This window comes from Schistocerca nitens, chromosome 5 (genome assembly GCF_023898315.1).
Source record: "Schistocerca nitens isolate TAMUIC-IGC-003100 chromosome 5, iqSchNite1.1, whole genome shotgun sequence".
Lineage (NCBI taxonomy): Eukaryota > Metazoa > Arthropoda > Insecta > Orthoptera > Acrididae > Schistocerca > Schistocerca nitens.
The window spans coordinates 853,635,975-853,660,618 of NC_064618.1; the positions used below are offsets into that span (position 1 = coordinate 853,635,975).

General features: G+C 43.3%; 2 protein-coding genes across 5 annotated transcripts in view; one reads left to right on the top strand and one right to left on the bottom strand.

Moving 5' to 3' along the window:
* Positions 1-24,644, top strand: part of LOC126260760 (dynein regulatory complex subunit 7-like) — a 200,874-nt gene that overhangs the window by 157,270 nt on the left and 18,960 nt on the right. The gene's annotated exons all lie outside the window — the stretch shown is intronic.
* Positions 1-24,644, bottom strand: part of LOC126259242 (protein distal antenna-like) — a 160,424-nt gene that overhangs the window by 113,846 nt on the left and 21,934 nt on the right. For 3 of the 4 annotated variants that reach the window (XR_007546488.1, XR_007546487.1, XR_007546490.1), the window contains exons 2-3: positions 17,657-17,994; positions 16,091-16,269 (exon numbers count right to left, since the gene is read on the bottom strand). The exons of the other annotated variant lie outside the window; for it this stretch is intronic. The gene's annotated coding sequence lies outside the window, so the exon portion shown is untranslated. The remainder of the gene's footprint in view (positions 1-16,090; positions 16,270-17,656; positions 17,995-24,644) is intronic. 4 annotated transcript variants of the gene reach the window in all.

Consider the following 24,644-nt stretch of genomic DNA (forward strand, 5'->3'; position numbering starts at 1 on the left):
TTGTTGTGGTTCTGCCGGCAGAGGGCGCGGCCGAATTCTCGCATGCCCTCTGGTGGACAGGACTTTACTTGCGGCAGGCGTGTAATGGGGCCCCTTAGGGATATGGCAGCAAGAGAGGGGAAGAAAACCAATGTGCACTCCATGTGCATACCAGGGGGAGTCATTCCAGATGTGGAAAGGGTCCTTCCGGATGCCATGAAGGGTACAGGGTGCACCCATCTGCAGGTGGTCGCTCATGTTGGCACCAATGATGTGTTTCGCTATGGATCAGAGGAAATCCTCTCTGGCTTCCGGCGGCTATTTGATTTGGTGAAGACTGCCAGTCTCGCTAGCGGGATGAAAGCAGAGCTCACCATCTGCAGCATTGTCGACAGGACTGACTGCGGACCTTTGGTACAGAGCCGAGTGGAGGGTCTGAATCAGAGACTGAGATGGTTCTGCGACCGTGTGGGCTGCAGATTCCTCGACTTGCGCCATAGGGTGGTGGGGTTTCGGGTTCTGCTGGATCGGTCAGGAGTCCACTACATGCAGCAAGCGGCTACACGGGTAGCAGGGGTTGTGTGGCGTGGACTGGGCGGTTTTTTAGGTTAGATGGCCTCGGGCAAGTACAGAAAGGGCAACAGCCTCAAAGGGTGCGGGGCAAAGTCAGGACATGCGGGGACCAAGCAGCAATCGGTATTGTAATTGTAAACTGTTGAAGCTGCATTGGTAAAGTACCGGACCTTCAAGCGCTGATAGAAAGCACCGAAGCTGAAATCATTATAGGTGCAGAAAGCTGGCTGAAGCCAGAGATAAATTCTGCCGAAATTTTTACAAAGGCACAGGCGGTGTTTAGAAAAGATAGATTGCATGTGTGGCGTGTTTGTCGCTGTTAAGGTGCGTTTACACTGCGATTTGTATCGGCACATGTATGAGATACATGTATATGCGACTTTGCGACATGTATCGCGACTTGTATGAGTTGACAAGTATCAACCTCGTACATGTATGAGCGTGCGTTTACACTGGTTGATATGTATCACTGTGCGATAGCTTCCGACGACGATTTGGAAGATTTGACATTTTTATGTGCTGATACACTTGCTCTTTTGGAAGATGATAGGAAGAAAAGGCGGAGGAAGCGTAGATGGTGGCACAGAGAGTTTCTCGCGAATTAACGCTAGAGGATGGCGCATATTTTAGAAATTATGTTAGGATGAGTATGGAGGATTTCCGCGGTTTGTTATCACTTGTGGCTCCTCTTGTGTCCAAAACCAACACAAACTTTCGGGAAGCGATTCCACCAGAGGATCAGTTGGCAGTAACACCCCGTTTTTTAGCCACTGGGGATTCCTCGTAAAACGAAGATTTCATGACAAAACATTTGCATTGTCGCGCGATTGCTAATGCCAACGTCTCACACACGATTGTCGGCATCCGTTGTCAACATTATCACGCGAGGCCGCCGGAATAATAGCAAAACATTGATATACGTGCCAGATGCATGAAAAAATTGTATAATGTATTACATACTCATATATATATATATATATATATATATATATATATATATATAACTTTTTACCTTCACTTCTTGGGATAAAACTTGCACAATGGCCTCGCAAACACGAAGAATAATGTTGCATATGGCACTTTTTGATATTCTATGCAGATACATTAACGTCGAAACGACAGTCGGCACCTTCAAAACTCAAACAGCCGCCAAAGAGCCTGGTACTAAGCATGCGCTAATCGTCGAAATAAGCGGCAGTCGACAAGGCGACAGGAAATGATAGTACTGCGCATGCGCGAGTTCAAATGTCGCTCATACATGTCGCGTATATGGCCAAAAAGTGATATACAAAATGTATACGCGACATGTATGAGCTCGAGGGTCCGCATACAAGTTCCGTGAATTTTTGTATGAGGTGATGTATCGCGACATGTCAAATTGACATGTCGCTCATACATGTCGCTCATACATGTATCCCAGTGTAAACGTACCTTTAGTAGTAGTTTATCCTGTAGTGAAGTAGAAGTGGATAGTTCCTGTGAATTATTGTGGGTGGAGGTTACACTCAACAACCGAGCTAGGTTAATAATTGGCTCCTTTTACCAACCTCCCGACTCAGCAGCATTAGTGGCAGAACAACTGAGAGAAAATTTGGAATACATTTCACATAAATTTTCTCAGCATGTTATAGTCTTAGGTGGAGATTTCAATTTATCAGATATAGACTGGGACACTCAGATGTTTAGGATGGGTGTTAGGGACAGAGCATCAAGTGACATTATACTGAGTGCACTATCCGAAAATTACCTCGAGCAATTAAACAGAGAACCGACTCGTGGAGATAACATCTTGGACCCACTGATAACAAACAGACCCGAACTTTTCGACTCTGTAAGTGCAGAACAGGGAATCAGTGATCATAAGGCTGTTGCAGCATCTCTGAATAAGTTAATAGGAATATAAAAAAAGGGAGGAAGGTTTATCTGTTTAGCAAGAGTAATAGAAGGCAGATTTCAGACTACCTAACAGATCAAAACGAAAATTTCTGTTCCGACACTGACAATGTTGAGTGTTTATGGAAAAAGTTCAAGGCATTCATAAAATGTGTTTTAGACAGGTACGTGCTGAGTAAAACTGTGAGGGATGGGAAAAACCCACCGTGGTTCAACAACAAAGTTAGGAAATTACTGCGAAAGCAAAGAGAGCTTCACTGCAAGTTTAAACGCAGCCAAACCCTCTCAGACAAACAGAAGCTAAACGATGTCAAAGTTAGCGTAAGGAGGGCTATGCGTGAAGCGTTCAGTGAATTCGAAAGTAAAATTCTATGTACCGACTTGACAGAAAATCTTAGGAAGATCTGGTCTTACGTTAAATCAGTAAGTGGCTCGAAACAGCATATCCAGACACTCCGGGATGATGATGGCATTGAAACAGAGGGTGACACGCGTAAAGCTGAAATACTAAACACCTTTTTCCAAAGCTGTTTCACAGAGGAAGTCCGCACTGCAGTTCCTTCTCTAAATCCTCGCACAAACGAAAAAATGGCTGACATCGAAATAAGTGTCCAAGGAATAGAAAAGCAACTGGAATCACTCAACAGAGGAAAGTCCACTGGACCTGACGGGATACCAATTCGATTCTACACAGAGTACGCGAAAGAACTTGCCCCCCTTCTAACAGCCATGTACCGCAAGTCTCTAGAGGAGCGGAAGGTTCCAAATGATTGGAAAAGAGCACAGGTAGTCCCAGTTTTCAAGAAGGGTCGTCGTGCAGATGCGCAAAACTATAGACCTATATCTCTGACATCGATCTGTTGTAGAATTTTAGAACATGTTTTTTGCTCGAGTATCATGTCGTTTTTGGAAACCCAGAATCTACTCTGTAGGAATCAACATGGATTCCGGAAACAGCGATCGTGTGAGACCCAACTCGCTTTATTTGTTCATGAGACCCAGAAAATATTAGATACAGGCTCCTAGGTAGATGCTATTTTCCTTGATTTCCGGAAGGCGTTCAATACAGTTCCGCACTGCCGCCTGATAAATAAAGTAAGAGCCTACGGAATATCAGACCAGCTGTGTGGCTGGATTGAAGAATGTTTAGCAAACAGAACACAGCATGTTGTTATCAGTGGAGAGACATCTACAGACGTTAAAGTAACCTCTGGCGTGCCACAGGGGAGTGTTATGGGACCATTACTTTTCACAATATATATAAATGACCTAGTAGATAGTGTCGGAAGTTCCATGCGGCTTTTCGCGGATGATGCTGTAGTATACAGAGAAGTTGCAGCATTAGAAAATTGTAGCGAAATGCAGGAAGATCTGCAGCGGATAGGCACTGACCCTTAACATAGACAAATGTAATGTATTGCGAATACATAGAAAGAAGGATCCTTTATTATATGATTACATGATAGCGGAACAAACACTGGTAGCAGTTACTTCTGTAAAATATCTGGGAGTATGCGTGCGGAACGATTTGAAGTGGAATGATCATGTAAAATTAATTGTTGGTAAGGCAGGTACCAGGTTGAGATTCATTGGGAGAGTCCTTAGAAAATGTAGTCCATCAACAAAGGGGGTGGCTTACAAAACACTCGTTTGACCTATACTTGAGTATTGCTCATCAGTGTGGGATCCGTACCAGATCTGGATGACGGAAGAGATAGAGAAGATCCAAAGAAGAGCGGCATGTTTCGTCACAGGGTTATTTGGTAACCGTGATAGTATTACGGAGATGTTTAGCAAACTCAAGTGGCAGACTCTTCAAGAGAGGCGCTCTGCATCATGGTGTAGCTTGCTGTCCAGGTTTGGAGAGGGTGCGTTTCTGGATGAGGTATCGAATATATTGCTTCCCCCTACTTATACCTCCCGAGGAGATCACGAATGTAAAATTAGAGAGATTCGAGCGCGCACGGAGGCTTTCATACAGTCGTTCTTCCAGCGAACCATACGTGACTGGAACAGAAAAGGGAGGTAATGACAGTGGCACGTAAAGTGCCCTCCACTACACACCGTTGGATGGCTTCAGGAGTATAAATGTAGATGTAGAACTACTGTCCGTGACGCGCCATGCCGATGTGCGCCTCCCACGATCTTTCTGGTGGCTACTGCACTCCTCCTCCTTCGGGGGGGTGAAGCCACTGTGATCCACTGTGTCGGAAGGTGGAGCGTCGTGCAGTACCAGTGGTAATAGGCAATCTTGCCTAAAAAAGCTTGTAACTCCTTCAGCGAAGCAGGTTGCGGAAGGTCAACGATACCTTGGACCAAACTTCCTAGTGGCTGGACACTGTGCTGAGAGATGGTGTAGCCCACATACTCAATGGACAGTTGGAAGAAGTTCGACTTATGCAGGTTGCAACGCAGGCCCACGGACCTGAATTTGAGAAAAAGGGTTCGAAGGTTGTGCAAGTGTTCCTTCATGCTGCAGCCTGTGACAATTATGTCGTCCAGGTAATTAATACAATGAGGGATTTTCGACGTGACATGCTCAAGATAACGCTGAAATATCGCCAGGGCAATGGATATTCCGAAGGCCAACCGCTGGTATTGGTAAAGGCCAAACGGGGTGTTGACGACCACCAGCCGTTTGGAGTCCTCATCAAGTGGTATCTGATGATAAGCCTCCGAATGATCGATTTTCGAAAAATATTGGCCTCCCGCCACGTCGGAGAACAATTCATCAGAACGAGGCAAGGGATAGGTGTCCACCACCAATTGGGAATTAATGGTGGCCTTGAAATCGCCACAAAGACGTAATTTTCCCGAGGGTTTCCTGACAATAATGAGGGGCGAAGCCCACTCACTAGAAGAAATGGGAAGAACGACCCAGAGAGCTGTCAGCCGGTCTAGCTCTGCTTTTACCTGAGGGCGGAGAGCCAAGGGGATCTGCCTCACGTGTAGAAAACGTGGGCGAGCCGACGCCTTCAACTTTAAGTGAGCTTCAAAGTCTGAAACACGCCCCAGGCCCTCCTCAAAGATATCCTTAAAGTCAGAGGTCAAAGATTCCAATGATTGATAGGGAACATCTTTGGAGACCAACTGTATGGTGTCTGCGATAGAAAAACAGAAAGCTTGAAAGGCATCCAATCCAAAAAGGTTAGCCGAGCTCGCATCACTCACAACAATAAAAGTAAGAGGCCGAGTGACTGATTTGTAAGTAACATCGGTAGTGAATTGACCCAGTAGGGGAATGAACTGTTCACCATAACCGCGGAGACGCCGGTAAACTGGTGCCAATGGGGGCGACCCAAGATCGGAGTAAGTTTGTGCATTCAACAAGGAAACTGCCGCACCCGTATCTACTTGCAGTTGTAGTCGGCGCAACTGAACCGACACCTCGATAAAGAGTTTGTGTGCCGATGCGTCGGGAACCTGGCCCGATGAAACTTTCTGAATGTCAACTTCCATGTCCTCTGTACCTGCTTCCTTCGATTCTTTTGAGGCTGAGCAGCAAACTTTAGCAATGTGTCCTTTTTTATTACATTTGCGACAAACATCCCAATGCTGGGGGCACTCTGACCGATCATGATGTATCTAGCATGACGCACAGGACGGTAACAGGGGCCGGAGGCCAGAACTCTGTTTACGCGCCGTGCGGGAGCGGCCGTAGCGGCCGGATTGTACTGCTCGCACGTCGTCCACCCTGGACGCAGTGGACGCGGCCGCGCCACCCTGAACCGCCGTGATGTCGCACCACACTTCCAACTGTTGACCTGCAGCATGAGAGACTTCATACAATTGAGCAATGGACAGGACTTCCTCAAGGGAAGGGTCTTCCAACTGCAGGGCCCATTGCCGGACCTCCCTATCAGGGACCAAACGAACAATGACGTCACGCACCATAACGTGGGCATACGACTCTCGCGACTGCTCAGTGACAAAATGACACTTGCCCAACTAAGACTGTGCAGGGTAGTGGCCCACACCCAGTAAGACTGATGGGGCTGTTTCTTGCATTGATAGAACTCAACCCTAGCCGCCACAGCATGCGTGCGGCAGCGATAATATGAAGACAGCAATGAACAGAATGAGTCAAAAGACAAGGACGAGTGTTCCTGCAACGGCGCTAGCTGCCGCAAAACTTGATATCCAAGACAAGAAAAGAGCACGACATACCTCCGCATTGGCAACATGAAATGCCTCGAAATGCTGCCGAAGGTGATTTTCATATGCGTCCCAATCCTCTGCCATCTCGTCATATGGGGGAAAGGGAGGAGGTAACGGCGCTGGAGCAGACTGCATGGAGAGCAATGCTGGAAGCGCTTGTGTCATGGCTGCCATGAGCTCCTTTGCTGCTTAACCAAAACCTGCACTAAATCCTCCATGCCGTGGATAAGCCGCGAAATTGGAACGACGACGCAACACGCGAAAGAATGATCCCATCCCTGTCGCCAATTGTGTGTTAACACGATTCATGTTGTCCGTCGCACTTCACATAGTGTAGACCGGGAACTGTCTGCTAGATATGCCTGATGTAAAACTGACTGGGCACGGCCCGTGATGCCTGAGTTGTTGGTGTTCTGCCGGCAGAGGGCGCGGCCGAATTCTCGCGTGCCCTCTGGTGGACGGGACTTTACTTGCGGCAGGCGTGTAATGGGGCCCCTTAGGGATATGGTAGCAAGAGAGAGGAAGAAAACCAATGTGCACTCCATGTGCATACTTTACTTGCGGCAACTACTGTCCATGACGCACCGTGGCGATGTACGCCTCCCGCGATCTTTCTGGTGGCTACTGCACAAAACCTGAACATTGTTATCAGTTACATGGGTGATAATGTGCAGATCCTTGTGGTTTCCATTCTCATACCTGAACAGAAAAGCTAGATCTTCTGTTAGATGGTTTTGTGAATGAAACACAATGTGTGGCATGGTATAATGATTCATTCTTTTTTAAAGAGAGACCCACTGTTTTGTCAGCATTAAAAATACTAAAAGACTTGATCTTATGAAGTCTCACTAATTGGATGAAAAATCTAATAATAATAATACTTTATTCAACATTGAATGATCATTGCATATGTATAAAAACAGATTAAATTATGCATAGCACAATAATACATTCTTCTGAATACGTCTTTGATTAACAAAATGATTAAATTACAAAATAAAGTGGTTTGCTTAACACAGTTCACATATTTTTTCAAAACACTTCCTATACGGCATGCAAGTATGGTATTCTTCTAATGTGTAAAAGGGATTTTATAACAGGAATTTATTTAACTGAAATTTAAGTTTCATTGGGGGTAGGGTCATAACTCTACTGGGCAGTGCATTGACTAATTTTAAACCTGCATATTGTGGACCCTTTTCATAGAGTGCTGTTCTGTGGCTGCTGATATAAAGTTTTTTTTTTTTTTTGTTTCTGGTGTTGTACTGATACAGATCAGAACAAATGAGACTTAATAAAGCTGACAGAACGTATCAACCCAACACTTTTGATTAATTATTGACCAATACAATAAGTTACTGAAAGGAATGACTTCAATCATTCGGCCAGAAGGGCCAATCAAATATAACCACAAATGCTGTTTTGATAATGCTTCAAGCATGCAAAACCAACAGTTAATTTACTTCGTACAAAGGAGCAGTACAGACCAAAATACAAATTCATATACCAAAGGTTTTTTTTTTAATGAAACAAGCTAACAAGATAAAATTAATAACCAAAAAGGGGTAGTGACGTCGCCACTCAGCCTGAAGGGCCTGAATATCAGTAGTAATAAATATTTGAGAATGGTTGAAGTTAGTGAATTAGCACTTAAAACCAGCCCGTGCCCCTTACCACTAGGAAAAATTTACAATCAGCTGTGCTAGGACTGCCTGCTTTAGCAACATGGCACAAACCAGCAGAACAACTAGAAACTTCACCAACGTGGCGAATCATCCACATAGGGCATGACAGCAACTCTCTACAACACATAAAATAAAAATTGCTAAACATTGAAACACATGGTTCAAAATATAACGCCTATCTAGGCAGGAAGCTGAAGATGAACAGATAGAGAAAGTGTATGAGGATATTGAAAGGGTAATGCAGTATGTAAAGGGGGACGAAAATCTAATAGTCATGGGCGACTGGAATGCAGTTGTAGTGGAAGGAGTAGAAGAAAAGGTTACAGGAGAATATGGGCTTGGGACAAGGAATGAAAGAGGAGAAAGACTAACTGAGTTCTGTAACAAGTTTCAGCTAGTAATAGCGAATACCCTGTTCAAGAATCACAAGAGGAGGAGTTATACTTGGAAAAGGCCGGGAGATACGGGAAGATTTCAATTAGATTACATCATCGTCAGACAGAGATTCCGAAATCAGATACTGGACTGTAAGGCATACCCAGGAGCAGATATAGACTCATATCACAATATAGTAGTGATGAAGAGTAGGCTGAAGTTCAAGACATTAGTCAGGAAGAATCAATACACAAAGAAGTGGGATACGGAAGTACTAAGGAATGACGAGATACATTTGAAGTTCTCTAACGCTATAGATACAGCAATAAGGAATAGTGCAGTAGGCAGTACAGTTGAAGAGGAATGGACATCTCTAAAAAGGGCCATCACAGAAGTTGGGAATGAAAACATAGGTACAAAGAAGGTAGCTGCGAAGAAACCATGGGTAACAGAAGAAATACTTCAGTTGATTGATGAAAGGAGGAAGTACAAAAATGTTCCGGGAAAATCAGGAATACAGAAATACAAGTCGCTGAGGAATGAAATAAATAGGAAGTGCAGGGAAGCTAAGACGAAATGGCTGCAGGAAAAATGTGAAGACATCGAAAAAGATATGATTGTCGGTAGGACAGACTCAGCATACAGGAAAGTCAAAACAACCTTTGGTGACATTAAAAGCAACGGTGGTAACATTAAGAGTGCAACGGGAATTCCACCGTTAAATGCTGAGGAGAGAGCAGATAGGTGGAAAGAATACATTGAAAGCCTCTATGAGGGTGAAGATTTGTCTGATGTGATAGAGGAAGAAACAGGAGTCGATTTAGAAGAGATAGGGGATCCAGTATTAGAATCGGAATTTAAAAGAGCTTTGGAGGACTTAGGTCAAATAAGGCAGAAGGGATAGATAACATTCCATCAGAATTTCTAAAATCATTGGGGGAAGTGGCAACAAAACGACTATTCACGTTGGTGTGTAGAATATATGAGTCTGGCGACGTACCATTTGACTTTCGGAAAAGCATCATCCACACAATTCCGAAGACAGCAAGAGCTGACAAGTGCAAGAATTATCGCACAATCACCTTAACAGTTCATGCATCGAAGCTGCTTACAAGAATAATATACAGAAGAATGGAAAAGAAAATTGAGAATGCGCTAGGTGAGGATCAGTTTGGCTTTAGGAAAAGTAAAGGGACGAGAGAGGCAATTCTGACGTTACGGCTAATAATGGAACAAGGCTAAAGAAAAATCAAGACATTTTCATAGGATTTGTCGACCTGGAAAAAGCGTTTGACAATATAAAATGGTGCAAGCTGTTCGAGATTCTGAAAAAAGTAGGGGTAAGCTATAGGGAGAGACGGGTCATATACAATATGTACAACAACCAAGAGGGAATAATTATAGTGGACGATCAAGAACGAAGTGCTTGTATTAAGAAGGGTGTAAGACAAGGCTGTAGCCTTTCACCCCTACTATTCAATCTGTACATCGAGGAAGCAATGATGGAAATAAAAGAAAGGTTCAGGAGTGGAATTAAAATACAAGGTGAAAGGATCTCAATGATACAATTCGCTGATGACATTGCTATCCTGAGTGAAAGTGAAAAAGAATTAAATGATCTGCTGAATGGAATGAACAGTCTATTGAGTACACAGTATGGTTTGAGAGTAAATCGGAGAAAGACGAAGGTAATGAGAAGTAGTAGAAATGAGAACAGCGAGAAACTTAACATCAGGACTGATGGTCACGAAGTCAATGAAGTTAAGGAATTCTGCTACCTAGGCAGTAAAATAACCAATGACGGACGGAGCAAGGAGGACATCAAAAGCAGACTCGCTATGGCAAAAAAGGCATTTCTGGCCAAGAAAAGTCTACTAATATCAAATACCGGCCTTAATTTGAGGAAGAAATTTCTGAGGATGTACGTCTGGAGTACAGCATTGTATGGTAGTGAAACATGGACTGTGGGAAAACCGGAACAGAAGAGAATCGAAGCATTTGAGATGTGGTGCTATAGACGAATGTTGAAAATTAGGTGGACTGATAAGGTAAGGAATGAGGAGGTTCTATGCAGAATCGGAGAGGAAAGGAAAATGTGGAAAACACTGATAAGGAGAAGGGACAGGATGATAGGACATCTGCTAAGACATGAGGGAATGACTTCCATGGTACTAGAGGGAGCTGTAGAGGGCAAAAACTGTAGAGGAAGACAGAGATTGGAATACGTCAAGCAAATAATTGAGGACGTAGGTTGCAAGTGCTACTCTGAGATGAAGAGGTTAGCACAGGTAAGGAATTCGTGGCGGGCCGCATCAAACCAGTCAGCAGACTGATGACCAAAAAAAAAAAAAAAAAAAAAAGGCAGGAACTGTTAGTGACACCCACTGGCCATCGTAAATCTTTGACTTAGTAAATGTGACAGCCAGTACTAAATAGTAATAATACCACTCAACAAATTGTAAAATACGAGATCGTTATTGCACTTGGGTCAGAATAAAATTTCAACCACAGATAATATTTTAGGTTCAGTTATTAAGGCACAGAGAATTAACACTCTTTTCTAGTGATAGTTACATGTGACAATATAACAGCAGATCATTGAATCGGGATTTCGAGCACACCTGAGCCTACTAAAATTGCGAAACACCATGGCACATGACCTTAGAGCAAAACACACCCGACGACATGAGCATAAATTGGGTGAGACACATCAAGTCAAGAAATTCTCACCATTAGTCCAGAAGGCAGACAAGCATTCGGCGACAGGTTGCAACCAGCACCAACTCGAGTTATGTCAATCGCGCCAGTTCTGCCATAGCAACGCGGACACGCTGCATCAACAGCTGCCATGCTGAGCTTCCTTATCACACAGCCCATCCAGAACGACTGCTGCCGTCCCGAGTACACACGCTTGTAGCAAATCACGTGCGTTCACAGGAAATTATACCACCTTTCCAGCAACATTGCGCTGCCACACAACCAGAAACTAAACTCCCCATCTCATTCCTGCAGCAGCCCTTGGTACTCTTGTCGTCAGCAGGTCTCTCCACAAAACGCAGCGCCCTCCGAAATTTAAAAGCAAACGGACCAATCGCGGCAGAGCAAAGCCAAGGCTCCGAAAGACATCACACCACACCTAGGCAAAGATAAAGATGATACGTTTCAATCTCCCCCCCCCCCCCCCCCCTAAAAGGCAGAACTGAGGGTGGAAAACCTGCGTTTGTCCCCTGACATTCTGAACGGTGATCAACCGTACTCAATTTGAGGTGACTCAGGTGGGCCCTCACCCTGCTTTTAGTTTTAAGGCCCTTCAGTGGAAGGTTCACCGGTGAGAGTCTCTCAATAACCTTATATGGACCCACAAATCTAGGCAGCAACTTGCCGGTGACAGCTTGACTGGCCTGACTCTGACCCCAAAAATTCTTAAGATACACCTCCTGCCCCACCTGGACTTGCGCGGGTTGCCTACCCTTATTGTAACACAGCTACTCCCGGCGATGTACTAGCCTAATGTTTCTGCTTGCTGCCACCCAGTTGACTTTAATTTCCTCTGGGTTGACCTGCTCTGGGAGCAGATCATTAAGCGACCACAAACTGGACAAGGGAGAATTCAACGGGAAGGAAAACATTAATTTAGCAGGAGAAAATTTATGCGCTTCGTGCTGAGCGCTATTAAAAGCAAAAGATAACCAGTGGAAAGACAAATCCCACCGTCGTTGTGACCCAGAATGGTACGCGATGAGCGCAGACTTTAAATTCCTATTGATTCTTTCAACGAAGGACGGTCGGGGATAATGAGGTGTAGTGGTAAAATGACAAATCCTCCAGTCAAAATAGAATTGTTTAAACTCTTTAGAAACAAAAGCGGGGGCGTTATCACTCACTAGCATCTTTGGCGGGCCAAAGCTAGCAAAAACCCTTTCGAGATGTTGAATACTAACACTAGCAGTAGTACCACTGCTAGCAATTAACCACACAAACTTGGTGAAGGCGTCCACCATGACGAACATGAAGCGATTGTCTCTCTGGGTACACGGTAAGGGACCCAAATAGTCAATATAGATTTTCTCTAAGGGTCGAGATACTTGTGTAGATTGCAAGAACCCTTTCTTGGGCCCAGTATCTGGCTTCGCCATCTTACAAGACTCACACCCTTTAATGAGGCTTCTTACATCGCGGACCAATCCCTTCCAAGTTAACCTTTCGCTCACCTTGAGCCGGGTTTTATGAAAACCTAAATGTCCCCTTCACAAGGACTGGTGAAAATATTTGAAAACTCCAGGCACTAAACTCTGGGGTACGCATAATTTAGGAACCTTATTGCGGTTAGCGCTAAAGCAGAGAAACCCCTCTTCTAAGGAGTAACCCGGGACAGTTTCCCCGGCACTAAGTCTATCTATCACGGTTCGCAATTTGGGGTCCTGTCGTTGTTCCTCCTTAAGGTTACTGAATAGAGATGGAATTTCAGTTAACACCGCCATATTACAGGTGGCTAGCTCCAAATGATTGTCCCCTTCCTCAACTTGAAACATGCGACTCAAAACGTCTGCCACTTGAATTTGTCCCCCTCTAATATGACAAACATCGAACTGGAACGCTGAGATTCTCACGGCCCAACACGCTATTCTTCCTGTCTTGCGTGGCCAAGCAAGCACCCAACTCAGGGACTGATTGTCAGTTTCTAAATAAAACCGACGATGTTTCAAGTAGAATTTATATTTTTCCAAGGTGAATATGACCGCCAAAGCCTCTAATTCATATGCTGAGTACTTAGTCTTGGCTGGTGACAAAGCTCATGATGCGTAAGCAAGTGGACGCCTTTCCCCGTCCTGCTCCTGCAGCAAAACAACTGCCACCCCTACGTTCGACGCATCAGTTTGAACAATGAATGTACGATTGAAATCAGGGATCCCTAATACTGGAGCGGTGCTTATTGCAGCTTTCAAGGTGACAAAGCCTGCCTGTTGGGAGTCACCCCACACAAACCTTTTGCCTTTCCTGTGCAATTGGTTAATAGGTGCGGCCAGTTGACCGAAATTTGGTACGAACCTCCTAAAAAAAAATCGCCATGCCGACGAAACGCACGACAGCCCTTTTATCTTTAGGAATTGGAAAGGCATGAATAGCATGCGTCCTGCTGTGATCAATAGTTACTCCCTTGCACAACACAATATGTCCCAAAAAGGATATTTCGTTACGGGCGACAGTTACCTTGTACGGTTTAACGGTTAGACCTGCCTCTTTCAATCGCCCAAAAACCTGATGTAGATGTTCCAGATGTTCATCGAAGTTTGTGCTATATATGACAACATCGTCCAAATAATTGAACACAAACTTGAATTTAAAGTCACCTAACACCGAGTCTAATAGGTGTGATAAGACCGCCGCACCTGTTGCTAGTCCGAAGGGCACTCTATTAAACTCAAAAAGGTTGTAATCGGTACTAAATGCCGTTATCGACTTCGATTCCTCAGCCAACGGTACCTGATAGTACGCTTGGTTCAAGTCCAGGACAGTGAAAACTTTGGCTCCCGCGAACCAAGCAAAACAGCTGTGCAAATCCGGGAGAGGAATAGACTCCAGGACAACCTTCTGATTTAAAGTACGGTAGTCAACCACGGGTCTAAACCCTTCCCCATGGGGCTTGGGCACAAGAAATATAGTGCTGCATAAGGTGATACGGAAGGGCGAATGACACCATCCTCCAGTAGCTGGTTAATGATTTTACAGAGTTCCTGCATTTTGGGCGGAGATAAACGATACAGAGTTTGCCGCACTGGAATATGATCAGTAAGCTGAATGCGATATTCGATCTTATTAGTGACCCCAAGCCGGTCGCTCAGCACCTCTGGAAATTCATCCAATGCCTCTAATAATAACCTAGCCTGTTCTGGGGTAAGATGGTCAACATTAACCTTGGCTGGCTGTGCCTCGACTCTACACACACCAGCCCCCAACCCATGAGCACAGAAATGAAAACTAAGCTCTGGTCTAAACTTGAAGTAAAAACTTATGTTCACATAGTCTATTACACACTGAGTTAATTGCAAGAAATCACACCCCATAATAAAACTCACAGATAAATTTTTAACCACCAAACAGACAAGTGGCCATGAGAACCTTTGAATGCCAAGCTTAAAACGTGCCTTGCTGACCAAGTCAAGGGTTTGCCCACCAGCGGAATAACACACATGATTAACAGTGCTTAATTTTGGCAACTTAGCCAAGCCTTTGTAACGTTCGTACCAATCATGATCAATCAATGAAACATTACCGCCAGAATCTAACAAGGCGCAGATAGGTTCACCTCCTAGGCTAGCGCAAGCATATGGAAGCCGCCCGCCTTTCACCGCACATACTCTATGGCATCCAGGAGGGAATTTCCTGACCAAGGCAGCACGCTCCCATTTCTGCTGGCGTCAGCTGTTCGTATGCCAGCTCTTCAGTACGGTACATTGCTTAACAAAATGACCGGACTTCCCACAACGGTAACACAAGGCCTTGCCCGCGGAAGTTAGTTGACTAGACTGCACCTTACGTTTGTCATTACCGATGGATGTATCGTCGTTCAGTCTTAAGTCTCCCCTCTTACAATCAACGTAATGCACACTTTCAATAACAACCTGCAATTTATCTAAATTTTTTTTTTTTTTTTTTTTTTTTTTTTTTTTTTTTTTTTTTTTTTTTCCAAACAAGATTCTAGATCTATCCACAGGCTTCAAACCCTCCAAAATGTGTGCCACTGCCTTCTCTTCAGATATTTCAACACACAATGCGAGTATACTAAGCCGGACCTAACTGACGTAATTGGCAAACGTTTCGTGTTCAGCCTGCACACGGTACACATGTTGATCCACTAAATCCTTCAACTTGCAACTGCCCAAACACCTAGCCAGTAACAACTTCCTAAAATCCCACAGTGAATAACCGCCTTCCAGAGCTTCCGCAATTATTCTACCCAGACGCCCTATCGCCAGCGGATAAATCAACTGCAAAATTGCTCATGGAGTTTTACTAACAGCCACAATAGATATACCAAATTTCCAGTACTGTCTACTGACAAACTAGTTACACCTTTAAGGATCGCCATAAGGGGATTCGGTAATTTGCTAGAAGGACTACTAAATTTTTGACCCTGTCTTTCTTCATTAGTGTTACGTCTCCCATCTTGCTCATCGTCACGCCAACTCAAACCCAACATTTGTTGCTGTAAACCCCCCAACCTCGTCTTGCAACCTTTTCATATAGGACAAGACTTTAGCGTCGCGACAAACATTTCTAATATCACGGACTATGTTTGCCAAATGATACAACACCGCCTGCACATGACAGATTTGACTAAGGGATGGGTAGGCAACTTCAAAGACTGATACATCGTCCTGAAGCTCACTATGTAACTGATTACAAAATGCAACACCTTGACTCACCTCACTCACGGTCTCACTAGTAATAATTACAGGCGCAGTCAAGGCAGCACGTAGGCGCTGGCAAAGTTCTGCCAACAGTCCCTTCTATCTCTTGTCCTCTTATAGCCAGCTCATTCTGCAGGCATGGTTTCCTGAGACTTGCCATATCAATGACCTTTCTAACTGCTGGAGCATCCATACTGAAACAAGATACACCGCCAACAGTACCCACACTAAAGATTTTAAATACAACAGCAAAATAACAGTATGACTATATTAGTACCAGTGCAAGCTGTAACCTCTCCCTCTGTGAAAAAAAAACACAACCACACTCTTCTACCAGTGATACGTCATGGTATGGGAAAACTTAACCAAAAAGTAAGGTAAGCAGAGCTCAAAGACTGCAGGGAGTGAAAGTGTAGACCCAGATGAGGTTACAGTTTCAAACACAATTTAATTTTATCAAACATTAAAAAACGCTTGTTCACTGGTACAAATATATACATATCACAAAACACAACAAAAGTTTTTAAACTCCAGGCCTGAAGGGCCACTGAACGTTCACTACTGTAATGTCAGAATGGCAACCTTAAGATTCAATGTAAGGAGATAATCACGGTCTGAAGGACCCAACACTTTTGATTAATTATTGACCAATACAACACGTTACTGAAAGGAATGACTTTAATCATTCGGCCAGAAGGGCCAATCAAATATAACCACAAATGCTGTTTTGATAATGCTTCAAGAATGCAAATCAAATATAACCACAAATGCTGTTTTGATAATGCTTCAAGAATGCAAAACAAACAGTTAATTTATTTCGTCCAAAGGAGCAGTAAAGACCAAATGACAAATTCATATACCAAAGGTTTTTTTTTAATGAAACAAGATAAAATTAATAACCAAAAAGGGGTAGTGACGTCGCCACTCAGCCTGAAGGGCCTGAATATCAGTAGTAATAAATATTTGAGAATGGCTGAAGTTAGTGAGTTAGCACTTAAAACCAGCCTGTGCTCCTCACCACTAGGAAAAATTTACAATCAGCTGTGCTAGGACTGCCTACTTTAGCAATATGGCACAAACCAGCAGAACAACTAGAAACTTCACCAACGTGGTGAATCGTCGACATAGGGCATGACAGCAACTCTCTACAACACATAAAATAAAAATTACTAAACATTGAAACACACGGTTCAAAATATAACGCCTATCTAGGCAGGAACTGTTAATGACGCCCACTGGCCATCGAAAATCTTCGACTTAGTAAATGTGACAGCCAGTACTAAATAATAATAATACCACTCAACAAATTGTAAAATACAAGATCGTTATTGCACTTAGGTCAGAATAAAATTTCAACCACAGGTAATATTTTAGGTTCAGTTATTAAGGCACAGAGAGTTAACACTCTTTTCTAGTGATAGGTACACGTGACAATATAACAGCAGATCATTGAATTGGGATTTCGAGCACGCCTGAGCGTACTAAAATTGCGAAACACCATGGCACACGACCTTAGAGCAAAACACACCCGACGACACGGGCGGAAATTGGGTGAGACACATCAAGTCAAGAAATTCTCACCAGTAGTCCAGAAGGCAGACAAGCATTCAGCAACAGGTTGCAACCGGCACCAACTCGAGTTATCTCATTTGCCCCAGTTCCGCCATAGCAACGCGGACACGCCGTGTCAACAGTTGCCACACCGAGCTTCCTTATCGCACAGCCCATCCAGAATGACTGCCGCCATCCCGAGTACACACGCTCGTAGCAATCACGTGCATTCACAGGAAGTTCTACCACCTTTCCCGCAACATTGCGCTGCCACACAACCGGAAACTAAACTCCCCGTCTCACTCTGGCAGCAGCCCTCGATACTCTCATCCATCGTCAGCAGGTCTCTCCACAAAACGCAGCGCCCTCTGAAAATTACAAGCAAACAGACCAATCGCGGCAGAGCAAAGCCAAGGCTCCGAAGACAACACACCACACCTAGGCAAAGATGAAGATGATATGGTTCACATAAGAACCATTTCCAGTCATCTTCGTTCCCTAGTAAACCTGTGTGATACTGTCCTCCCCCCTGCCCCTCCCCCTTCCCTGCCTATATATTACAAGGTTTCTTACACTGTATCTGAAGATGGCTGTTTTGTTAATCAATGATGTAGTCAGAAGAATGTATTAATTGTGCTATGTATCAAGAATTGTAATCTGTTTTTATATTGAACGAATGCAATGAATCATTCGATGTGAATGAAGCATTATTATTATTATTATTATTATTATTATTATTATTATTATTATTATAACAGTTGAAACTAGTGACTATATGAGAAAAAACTTGCGATTGTTGCCCACTTAAATAAAAAAATGAAGGAACTATGGTGATATCAATCACAGCATTCTCCAAGTCATTGATATCTCATATTTCATAAAATGTATGTGGTGTTTTCAGTCTTTCTCTACTCCCATAAACAGGCTTAAGAAATTATTTTTATGATAGTAGTTTTATGTGCACATTCAGATCTTTCAAGTGTTTAACAAGTTCATTTCATGTCTTTCCCCAAAAGGTTCTTCGAAGTGGCCAAATTTGGAACTTCTTGGTAAGGTGTTCTGTTCTGCCAAAACCCAAATTTACAATTTGTGCTGTAAAACATATTCAAGGGCTAATTTCATGATTATCTTTCCCTAGGACATACAGTTTTACTATGTGGCTTAATGATGATGTCTTCTTGTTGAGTAAAATAATCCAGAAATAAAATAGTTCTCCATTTTGCTCTCCATTTAATGACTGTTCAGGGGGTGATGTCATCAGGAAACACAAAACTGATGTTCTGTAAGCCATAGTATGGAATGTCATATCAAGTAATCGGGTAGTAGGTTAAAGAATTTAAAAAAGGAAATCAATGGGTTGAAGTGAGATCTAGTGGGAATTTTTGAAGTGCAGTGATAGGAAGAATAGGAAATTTCATCCAATGAGTATTCTTCTTCTTCTTCATCTTTGCCTTTTCCTATTCTCTGTGGAGTCGGCCTTGTGATAAGATTGAGTCAGTGTTAATGACAGCTAGTGCACAGGTGTCCTTCATGACTCCACCACTCCTCCATTGACTGAATATGTGTACCCCATCTGTCTGTGTCTAGAGTGAGTCTCATGTTTAAATATGAGAACTTTTCGTAAATGTTTGTGTAGCATGTATCTGAGGCAGAATGTGCATAGCAGCCCATTATATACCTAGCTGGATGTTGGAAAGGTCAGGTGAGTACAGGATTATAGAATATAGGGGTAATGTGAGAGTAAGTCTCATAATGACTAACAAAACAGAAATGCAAGTAAGATATTATGCACAGCATAATGACTGCACTATGACAGCCAAAATGATACAAAGCAAACACCCACCTCAATATTAAAAGTCTGGTTGTCTGCTAGCTCAGCAAATGATGAAGATATTGAAAGAATGTTAGATCAGATGGAAAAAAAACTATTCCTAAAATTAATGGAAAAGAAAATTTAATTGTGTTGGGGGACTGAAATTTGATAGTAGGAAGAGGAAGAGAAGGAAAAAAATAGGAGATTATGGAAGGGGGAGGGAGAGGAGGAATGAAAGAGGAACCTACCTAGTGGAATTTTACACAGAGTACAGTTTAATCATGCCTAACATTTGGTTTAAGAATCATGTAAGAATATTGTATATGTGGAAGAGACCTGAAGACACTGGGCAGTTTCAGATTGGTTATCCAGTGGTACAACAGAAATTTTGGAATTATATTTTAAACTGCAAAACATTTACTGAAGGTTAAATCTGAAGTAAGTGCAGAAATGTTAGAAATTAAGGAAATGGAGTCTTAGATAAAGTGGACGAACAAGATGCTATTGACAGTTTGAAAGGATTAACAATCAACTAAAACAGCAGAAAGGAACAGAATAGAAGATGAATGGTTAGCTTTGAGAGATAAAATAGTGAAAGGAACACACAATCAAATAGCCAGCGTCCAGCAGAAATTATTGGGTAACACAAGAGAGATGGAATTTAACTGCCACAAGGAGAAAATATAAAAATGAAACAAATGGAAGTGAAAACACTCTCCAATAAATATGAGACTGACTGAAAGTGCACAGTGGCTGAGCAGGGATGGCTACAGGAGAAATGCAAAGTTTTAGAAGCATTCATGGCTGAGGTAGAGATACGAGGGGCATTTGAAAAGTCCATGCAAAGTCCGAGAGATGGCACCACTGGTGCATATCGAGGTCATATTTAGTTAGTAGCATCTTTGGAAAGAATGCACACCAAGTTTCAGCTGTATTGGTCTATTTCTTTGTGTTTGGCATTCGTGTGAATCAGGGAAGTCGAGTGATCATCAAAAAATGGACGAAAAAGAATTTTGTGTGGTGATTAAACATTACTTTAATGAAAGGCAAAACGCCTCAGGAGACTAAAGAGAAGCTTGATAAACATTATGGTGACTCTGTACCTTCGATTAGAACAGTTTATGAGTGATTTGAAAATTTTCGGATTGGCCATATGGGCACAAGTGATGCTGAATGTTCTGGACGCCCTGTGGCGGTTACAACTCCAGAAAACATTGATAAAATCCATGATATGGTGATGGATGACAGAAGAGTTAAGGTGCTTGAGATTGCTAGTGCTGTGGGCATCTCGAATGAACAGGTACATAATATTTTGCATAAACATTTGGGCATGAGAAAGCTATCCGCAAGATGGGTTCTGCGATTGCTTACGCCTGACCAAAAACAGAATCGCGTGAAGTGTTGCAAGTATGGTTTGCAGCTATACATGAAGAATCCACAGGACTTTATGCATCGTATCGTCACTGTGAATGAAACATGGATACATTACTATACTCCTGAGACCAAACAGCAATCTAAACAATGGGTTACCAAGGGAGAATCTGCACCGAAAAAGGTGAAGACCATTGCTTCGACCAGAAAGGTTATGGCGACTGTCTTTTGGGATTCGCAAGGGATAATCCTCATCGACTATCTAGAAATGGGTAAAACTATTACAGGTGCATATTATTCATTGTTATTGGACCCCTTGAAAACCGAGCTGCAAGAAATACGCCGGCGATTGGACTGCAAAAAAGTCCTTTTCCATCATGACAATGCACCAGCACAAACCTCAGCAGTTGTGGTCGCAAAATTAATGGAAACAGGATTCCAACTCGTTTCACATCCCCCCTATTCTCCAGACTTGGCTCCCTCAGACTACTATTTGTTCCCCAATTTGAAGAAATGGCTGGCAGGACAAAGATTTTATTCAAATGAGGAGGTGATTGCAGCAACTAATAGCTATTTTGCAGACTTGGACAGTTCGTATTATTTGGAAGGGATCAACAAATTAGAACAGCATTGGACGATGTGTATAAGTCTAAAAGGTTTACCCCAAACACGTAAGTAGTTTTTATTTTTGCACGAACTTCTCAAACGCCCCTCGTAGCTATTACCTACAGGAAAATTAAACAGACATATGGAGAAAAAATGAAGGATCTACATGAGTATTAACAGCTCACTCGATCTTTATTCATCATATACATAATTACAGAAATACAAAGTTACTGATATACCTTCTTACAAACATTCAGAATGACACACATTTAGTTATGCCTTTTGAATTTTAGCATATCATGTTCACTATCTGTACATCAATAATATCTGTTATTTTATAAAGTTGGTTTTCATCCAACCAGCTATACAATTTTCTTTTAAGTAATTTCCAACACATTGTCCATGCTAAAGTTGATAATTTATTAAAGATTGTTGGGAAACTCTCAGTGAGTGGGCTGGTATTACTGATCTGTCTCTTAGAATATCAGTTTTCATTTTCTGTTGAGTGTTGTGCTGGTGATTATCTCATTTTACATGAAATTCTTTTACATCCAGTTTAACATACAGCAATGAGACAGTTTACAGTTGTGAGGAGCGTAAGTTTCCTAAACAGATGTCGACACTGATATCTTGGACCAGCCCTGTGTATTTCTCATGTAACCTTTCTTCTTCTTCTCCTTCTCCTCTTGATATATCACTTATGTGAAGAATGCCGCCCCCCCCCCCCCCCCACACACACAAACAGTCCATAAGGAATTTGATATTTGAACAGTCCAAAATATGTCAGTCTAAGATATTCAGAAGTAACTGCATTCTTTTTCCACATTACATACGTTACCCTTGACATTCTTTTGCTTATGTACCTGATGTGTTCTCCCCAGATCTCAACACGGAGTCAATATGAAATTCTAAAAGTTTAATTGACTTATTTTCTGTATTACCCGGGTTATGCACAAATTTGTTGGAGGCAGTACTAAGCAAAAATCTGGAGGCTATGAAGTTATCACTGTCCAATCATACATTCTGAACCCGATGCTCTGCTACCACTGTCATCATTTCAATCAGACTCGAATGTCTTCTTGACATCCGGCCAAATGTGTAACCTATGGTAGGGATGCACACGAGGGCTATTGTCCACCTCCTTCTCCCCACTGTACCATCTGCAATGTCAACCATGCCGCCTCCTCTTAAGATTGTTCCATGTATCTCTATGAGCGGGCTGTCCAGGAGATCTGGGTAAAGGAAAAAGTTACTTACTCAGTCCTCGCAATTTATTACCTAGTCGCAAACCCTGCATTCTACTCTCTGGCATTTACAGTACTGTTCTTGCTACTTCTCACTCCGTGAAGGACGTGGCCACGCAGACATGTTACCTCAAATTCAGCTCTGAGGTAGTGAAATCACTCAGTATCATGGCAGCATTGCCATCCCCTTGTCCAGCTGTACAACACACCATCAAACTCTCACCTCACAGGGTGAAGTCACCAGCTGCACAACCAGCAGGCCAGAAAGGATGGAAGGAATACTCCCATGAAGACTTTTTATGTCCCTACAGGCAACCAACACCTTAGTCTTCCTCTGCTACCCAGATAAGCTCAAAGAAGTCCAACAAAGGCAAATGGTCTTCTCCTTTGTCAACTCGAAGATCTTCTTTGACAGTGTCGCCATGTGATACCTTCATCCGGCTGGCTTCCTTGTCACTGGTGCGCCCCACCAACGGTTTTTCTGTGTTGGACTCCACAGGCCAACAGCACAAAGAAGCCTATGCTTCTGTGGACCTCATGGACGTCTAGCAGCGAGTCTTCTCAGGCTGGCCCTTGGCAGGTGCTTTCCTCATATGACTACCCTCCAATGGAACATTCGCAGCCATCGATCCAAGAAAGAGGATTTAGAAACGCAACATCCACTTGTACTCTGCCTTCAGGAAACGAAATTGCATCCTCACAACCACCTTGAGCTTTCGCATTTCTTCCCTGCCCGTTTTGACCTAGCCCCCGAGGTCGGCATTCCATCCCATCATGGAGTCATGCTGCTCATATGGGATGACATTCATAGTCAACCCATCTTCGTGACTACCTGTCTTCAAACTGTTGCAGCTCGCCTTTTCCTTCCTCACTTGACCTTTTCCCTTTGTACCATTTATACCCCTCCATCATTTGATGTCACTAAGACAGACTTCCTCCAGCTTACTGGGCAGCTACCTCACCCATTTCTGCTGTTCGGTGACTTTAAGGTGCACCATCTCCTTTGTAGTTCTCCTAGAATCTGTCAGAGAGGTGATCTCGTAGCTGACCTTCTTAATCACCTTAACCTATTCTGCCTTAACACAGGAGCACCCACATTCCTTTCTGACTCCTCGCACACCTATTCCCATTTGGACCCATTCTTCTGCCGTGCCCAACTTGCCCATCGTCTCGAGTGGCCCGTTCTTTCTGACACCTACTCGTGCAACCATTTCCTGTGTGCTATATGTTTGCTGAGTACTACCCCACCTTTGTGCACAGCCAAATGGCAGCTTACTAAGGCCGATGGAGACTTTACTCCTCTCTGGTGACCTTCAATGACAAAGATTTCCCCAGTTGTGATGGATAGATGCAATATCTTACAAACGTTGTCCTTACCGCTGCTGAACATTCCATTCTTCGCACTTCCTCTTTACCACACCATGACTCAGTCCCTTGGTGAACTGAGGCTTGCCGCAAAGCAGTTTGCTTGCAGAGACATGCTCTCCGCATTTTTAAACATCCCCCAACGATGGCAAACTGAATTAATTACAAAAAGATGAGTGCACAGTGTCATCACATACTTCAAGATAGAAAAAAAGCTAGCTGGATTTCATTCATTAGTTATTTTAACAGTTCCAACCCCTCCTCTGTTGTGTGGGCCAACCTCTGATGGCTCTCTGGGACCAAGATACATTCCCCAATTTCCGGCCTGACGGTAGCAGACAATGTCATAGTGGACCCTATTGCTATCTTCAACACCTTGGGCCGTCATTTTGCGGAAATTTCGAGCTCTTCCCACTATCGCTTTACCTCGCTCCATCGGAAATGAATGGACAAGGCTTGGGCGATATCCTTCTCTTCTCAGAAATGTGAGTACTGCATGCCGCCTTTATTATGAGGGAGCTAGATCATGCTCTCACTTCATCCTGACCCTCCGCCCCAGGACCAGATGCCATTTACATTCAGATGTTGCAGCACCTTTCTCAAGTGGGCAAGCACTTTC